Source organism: Cebus imitator, unplaced genomic scaffold, assembly GCF_001604975.1.
Source record: "Cebus imitator isolate Cc_AM_T3 unplaced genomic scaffold, Cebus_imitator-1.0 Scaffold3, whole genome shotgun sequence".
Classification (NCBI taxonomy): Eukaryota; Metazoa; Chordata; class Mammalia; order Primates; family Cebidae; genus Cebus; species Cebus imitator.
The window spans coordinates 3,796,077-3,802,811 of NW_016107318.1; positions in this window are offsets into that span (position 1 = coordinate 3,796,077).

The following is a 6,735-nucleotide window of genomic DNA, read 5'->3' on the forward strand; positions in this document are numbered from 1 at the left end:
TGTGTGTGAGTGTATGTGTGAGTGTGAGTGGTATACACACACACACACACACACACACACATTCTCTCCCTTTCTGCCTCTCTCTCTTTCTATACATAGAAAAAGAGAGAGAGAGAGAGGTACATAGACCAAAATCTGCAAGTGTGACCCAGCAGGCGGGAGAAGAGCCAATGGTGCAATTCCAGTCCAACGGCCAGCAGGTAGAGACCCAGATCTTGTTCCAGTTCCAATGGAAAGGCAGTCTTCTGGAGAATTCCCCTTGCTGTGGGATGCTGGCCCTTTTGTTCTATTCAGGCCCTCAGCTGATTGGATGAGGCCCACCCATGTGATGGAGGGCAATCTGCATTACCCAAAGTTCACCTATTTATTTATTTATTTATTGAGACAGACTATCACTCTGTCATCCAGGCAGAGGTGCAATGGTGCCATCTCAGCTCACTGCAGCCTCTTCCTCCTATTTTCAAACAATTCTCCTGCCTAAGCCTTTTGAGTAGCTGGGCCCACAGGTGTGCACCACCATGCCCAGCTAATTTTTGTATTTTTTGTAGAGACAGGGTTTCACCATGCTGGCCAGGCTGGTCTCAAACTCCTGACCTCAGGTAATCCTCCCACTTTGGTCTCCTAAAGTCCTGGGATTACAGGGGTGAGCCACCACACCTGGCCAAGTTCACCAATTAAAATGTTAATCTCATCCAAAAACATTGCTCAAGTCAACACATAAAATTAAGCATTTTAGATTCCTTCTACCATGTAAATTATTTCATACTTAGTTCCCAAGTCCAATTGATTCTAGCTCTACAGAATTTCTTGCTTCTATTTACTTCTTTGTAGTTTCACTGGAAAAAATCCTAAAACAAGGCTTTACTTCCTCTTTCTTTCTACGTTAAAGCATACTACACACTACTGTATGATTAATCTTCCCAAAATATAAATCTAGGCTTAAAATCTTTCAGTAGTTTCCAATTAATCATCAAGTAAAAATCCAGTCTCTATAGTCAAACTAGCAAGACCTCCCCAATCCAATGCTGTCTTCTACTTTTTCCCATCACTTGACCTACACTTTGGCCCTCTGTCTTCCAGATACACTCCATGATTGATTTTTTTACCCCAGTACCTGTGCTCCCATTGTTTTCCTTTTCTGAAATACCCTTCCCGCCACTCTCTTTACCCAAATCCCATTCAACCACCACCTTCTCTATCAAACCTTCCCCAAATATCCCTCTCCCTATGTTGTTTCAAGCTGGAACGCTATTTCTCTTAATTACTAGAGAAATAATTTTCTTTTTTTTAAGTTATCACTCTTTATCTGACATCATGAATATTTGTTCTGTTTTACTCTCACTCTTTCTGCTCACTATCAATTACTTAAGGCACCAACCAAATGAAATGGCATTTCAAATGTTTTTAATGAATGCATGCTTGCATCTGTTTAAGTGGATGTGCAGTAGACATTTTGAACAACCAGGCAAGTCTGATAGAATGCTTGCCCAACCAATTTTAGTGCATTGATGAATTCTAAGCAATACAAAACAGCAGTAGAATGGTACATAAAATTATAAAGAGCCTGGAGTTAGTCTAACTATTTTTGTTCTGGAATGAGAATCCCATGAGATAAAGTGGGAGAGATTGGATGGAAGTAATAAAACGTCTCTGACTTTATCCCCTGACCTTCAGCCTTTGCTTGAGATCCTGTAACTTAAATCATTGTTGTTAGTCACTATCCCTGAGATGTGTAGCATTTCATCTGAATGCTTTAATTGTCAGACAGAACCCGCTATGCACAGCTGAACTGGGAAAAACTAGAAAAACTACACAAAGCTTTTCCAAAACCTAGAGTAACAAGAAGAAAATAATTATGGCATATATATGTAATGTATAAATATATAAATATATAATATATTTTATATATAAACATATAAGTATATACAATATTTTTATATGTTAAAAATGTATATTTTAATATGTTGTATATGTTAAAAATGTATATTTTAATATGTTGTATATATTAAAAATGTATTATACTAAAAATATTTATATTTTAAATATGAAAAATGTATTATGTAAAAGCTATATATATATTTGATTTGATTTATAGGGTACTTGGAATGAGTCCTAGACACCTGCATGTTTGGTGAGGTGAATCTTCTACTAATCCCACTACATCCATCCACTCTGTACAAACGGGCTTCTCTCTTGGGTTCTTATTCTCTGCTCCAGTTTCTTGTGTGATTGAAATGCTATTTCATTTGGCTGGTGCCCTGATGACTTGAATGGTATATAGGAGGACCAATTTCACTTAGCAGGCCATATATATATGTGTGTGTGTGTGTGTGTGTGTGTGTGTGTGTATGTATATATATGCTATGTCCTGTTTACCAATTATTGATCCATTGGCTGACAAACTCAGGCCCAGGACTCATAGGTCCTGTCTGACTCCACCTTTGTGATGCTTAATTTTATATGTCAACATGGCTTGCCACAGTGCCCAGATAGTTGTCCAAATATTATTCCAAATGTTTCTGTGAAAGATATTTTGGGTGAGACTTGTGTTTAAATCATCAGACTTTGAGTTAGCAGATTGCCCTCCACATGTGGGTGGCCCTCATCTAATTAGTTGAAGGGCTGAAAAGAACAGAAACTGACCTCCCTGTAGGAAGAAGAAATTGTGCCAGTATATGACATTTGAACTTGAACTGCAATATCAGTTTTTCCCTGGGACTCCAGCCTCCCAGCTTGCTCTGCAAAATTTAGGAATTTCCAGCCTCAACAAGCATGAGCCAATTCCTTCAAATAAATCTCTCTTCTCTATAGACATCGTGTGTGTGTGTGTGTGTGTGTGTGTGTGTGTGTGTGTGTGTGTGTGTGTCCTATTGGTTATGTTTCTCTGGAAACCCCTGACTTATACAGTAGCTTAATCCTGTCCCTTGACCTGCTAAGTGAAATTGGCCCTCCCATACACCATTCATCAGGGCACCAGCCAAATGAAATAGCATTTCAATCACACAAGAAACTGGAGCAGAGAATAAGAACCCAAGAGAGAAGCCCGTTTGTACAGAGTGGGTGGATGTAGTGGGATTAGTAGAAGATTCACCTCACCAAACATGCAGGTGTCTAGGACTCATTCCAGGTACCCTATAAACCAAGTCTTCTCCAGTTCCCCTGGGCTCATGCTCTACAATGCTGTTGTACTATGATCTAATATCAGAACAGGATCAGGAATCTACAAAAATTTAAAATGAAGACTAGCTGGGGAAGGCAAGGGCAGACACTCCCAGTGCTATGGACACTCCCATAACATTGGCTTAGTCATTTATTTGACAAATGTTTATTTGTTCAGCTTGAACAAAATTCTGAATGCAATGATTCTAGACTGTTCCTGGAGTGAGTTTTCCATCATGTTAAATTTCCAAAATTTAAGTGGGCAAGAGACTCATGATAGAATTGGCATGGTAGATGTAATCCAAATATAACATGGGGAAAAGAAAGAGAAGTTGAGCTCAGAATTACACCACACCTGCAGGTGATTTTAGAATTTAACCGCATCTAGGATGCAGATGGAAAACATATGGGTAAACCTTGCTGCTGCTGAAAGGCTGAAGGTGCTTGGGTATAAAACGAACCCCTGATCCAGGACTACACTGGCAGTCATTGTGTTGTTGTGCCTGTAACTTGCCAGAACATCTGCTCAAAGCAATCATTCCAGGCTATTCTGCCATGCAGGCCTGTAGCTGATCCATTCAACTGATATTTGGTCATTTTTTTATGATACCCCTGCCTTACATGCAGAATCTGCCACGGTTTCAGTGACATTAAATCCAGATACAGACAGTACCAGGAGTGAGTTCTATGATTCAAAGTTGTATGCTAAAGGAATAAAGAAATTTAAGAAGAAGCTATTTTATCAAAATTATGAAAGTTTGACTTTAAAATAATCAAAAATTTATAAAATAGCAGAAGGTGATATCATATGAACTTTAGCTTTAAATAGATTATGTATTTATCCTCAGAAGATTTTGTCTCACAAATATAATCAACCTGTTGGTTGATTTCATTCTTTCAAACCATTTAGTGTTCTGAAACCAATATAGGACATGTCTCCGTGTCTACAATTATCCTCTAGTTTACCTTGCTAATAATTTTCTTCAGTTGAAAGTTATTGAATTGATTTGACCAGCTGCTTATTATCATCTGGAAAATAACTTCTGGTAAATCTGGAAGATGACTTCTGCTTCCAAGTTTTACAACAGCCTACATAATCAGCCTGTAGTTACTTATCTAATCTTCCTTCTTATGTTCCTCTCATTCTAGTCACCTGATATTTTTTCCTTAAACACATCAGGCTGACTCCCACTTTAGTGCATTTGTATTGTGGTTCTCTTAGCCTGGAAGAGTTTTCCTGCAGATGTCTACTTATCTAACTCCTTTACCAACTCCATGTCTTTGTTCTAATCTCACTTTCTCAATGAAGTCTATACTCACCATCATAGTTACAGTGTGAAGTGTCCCCCACATTCCTCTCCAGCACCCTTGCACAGACGAGGCGCCCTCACTCACCCTAACCTGCACTCCCTTTCCTCTTTTTCCACATCATTTATTACCTTCTAACATACTATATCATTGATTGATTGTAATTACTATTTACTCTATCACCTCTAGAATGAAATCTCCATGAATGTATTATTGTGTCATGGCTTCTATAACAAATTATTTCTTTTTTTCAATTGAATCGCTTCTGAATGACTAGACTGAAATATGACCCCTTCTATTTCCATTTTTTAAACTCAGCTTTATTTTTTGTGTATATGCTGTAATATCTGAGAAGTACTTCTTCACAGGATATATATGTAGACATAACTCAGAGACATTGAGGGTTTAGTTCCAGACCACAGCAATAAAGTGAATATCCCAGTAAAGGAAGACACACACAGTTTTTGGTTTCCCAGTGCATATAAAGGTAATGTTTAAGCTGGGTATGGTGGCTCGAATTTGTAATCCCAGCTACTTGAGAGACTGAGGCCAGGCGGTCAAGACCAAGCTGAGTAACATAGCACGACCCTATTTCAAAAGAAAAGAAAAGAAATTATCCAGGTGTGGTAGTATATGTCTGAAGTCCCAGCTGCGTGGGAGGCTTAGGCAGAAGGATCACTTGAGCCCAAGAGTTCCAGGCTACAGTGTGCTATGACTGCCCCATCAAGCCTTCAGTGAGTTGCAGTCTTTTTGCTGGTAGAGAGTCTTGCCTTGATGTTGATGGCTGCCAACTCATCAGGGTGGTGGTTGCTGAAGGTAGGAGTAGCTGTGGCAAGTTCTTAAAATAGGACAACAATGAAGTTTTCCACATGAACTGACTCTTCACAAAAGATTTCTCTATTGCATGGAATGCTATTTGATAGCATTTTACCCACAGTAGAACTTTCAAAATTAGAACCAGTTCTTTCAAACCTGACCATTGCTTTATCAACCAGGTTTATGGCATCTTCTAAACCCTTTGCTGTCGTTTCAAGAATGCTCACAGCATTTCCGCCAGGAGCAGATTTCATTTCAAGAAACCTCTTTCTTTGCCCATCCATATGCAGCAATTCCTCATTTGTTCAGGTTCTATCATGAGATTGCAGCAATTCAGTAACATCATCAGGCACCTCCCTTCTCTCTCTTGATTCCTCTCTCACCATGTGATCTCTGCACATGCCAGCTCCCCTTTACCTTCCACCATGAGTGCAAGCAGCCTGAAATCCTCACCAGATACATGAACACAATTTTGAGCTTTCCAGCCATTAGAATCATGGACCAAATTAACCTTTTTCCCCTCATAAATTACCCAACCTCCAATATTCCTTTATATCAACACAAGGGATAACACATAAAAACATGTTTATATGCAACAGAGAAAACTCTCATTGCTTGAAAAAGTTGACTTGATGTTCAAAATCAGGTATTTATAATTGGAGACTGAAATGTTTATTAATCCATCAAAAATGCTCTTATCACTTCCTATTTACTGTACCAAGTGGTAAGATAACACTAAGTCCAGGATAAGACTTGTCTTTGTCCTCAACTAACTGAGCCCACTTGTCTACTGCATTGATCAAATGATAAACCAAACCATTAATACTTGGTGCAATCTAAATAGTAATTGCTACTATTTCTATATGGAACCATGGAAAAAGATATTTGAAAGCTATTATAAAATTATTTAAAATATTCATATCTGCTTCATTTTCCAGGCATTTTAAAGCAGTGAAAGGTTAATATTACAACACTTGCTTATGCATTTTTCTCTTTATTTGTCTGATTACTTCAAAATTCTATATTTTATCAGGTTATATACCAAAACCTTACAGAGCATGTTGTTATAGAATATTCTGTACTACTACATTGTTCAAACAGCAATGATTCTTAGGTCTTCATATTTCAATTTGGACTTCAAGAGGTGTACAATTAAGTGTTTTATTTCCATTCCTCTGTTCTTCAGAACTTCCTTAAGCATTAGGCCGTTCCAATGATAATACACTATAATATGTCCTTTCTTCTACATCAACCAACATCGTAAAATTTCTTTATTAAATAAATCTGTTAATTTGTACACTCTTACTTGCACTGCTCTAATGTTTGTCCAAACTTTTTAATTTCATCACAGAATTTTTCCATGAGTCAGCTTTAGCCAAATTCCTAAGGTTCATGCTTGGAATTTATATTGTGTGGCTTTCCAAAATCTCCATGAATGGTTTACCACTAGGC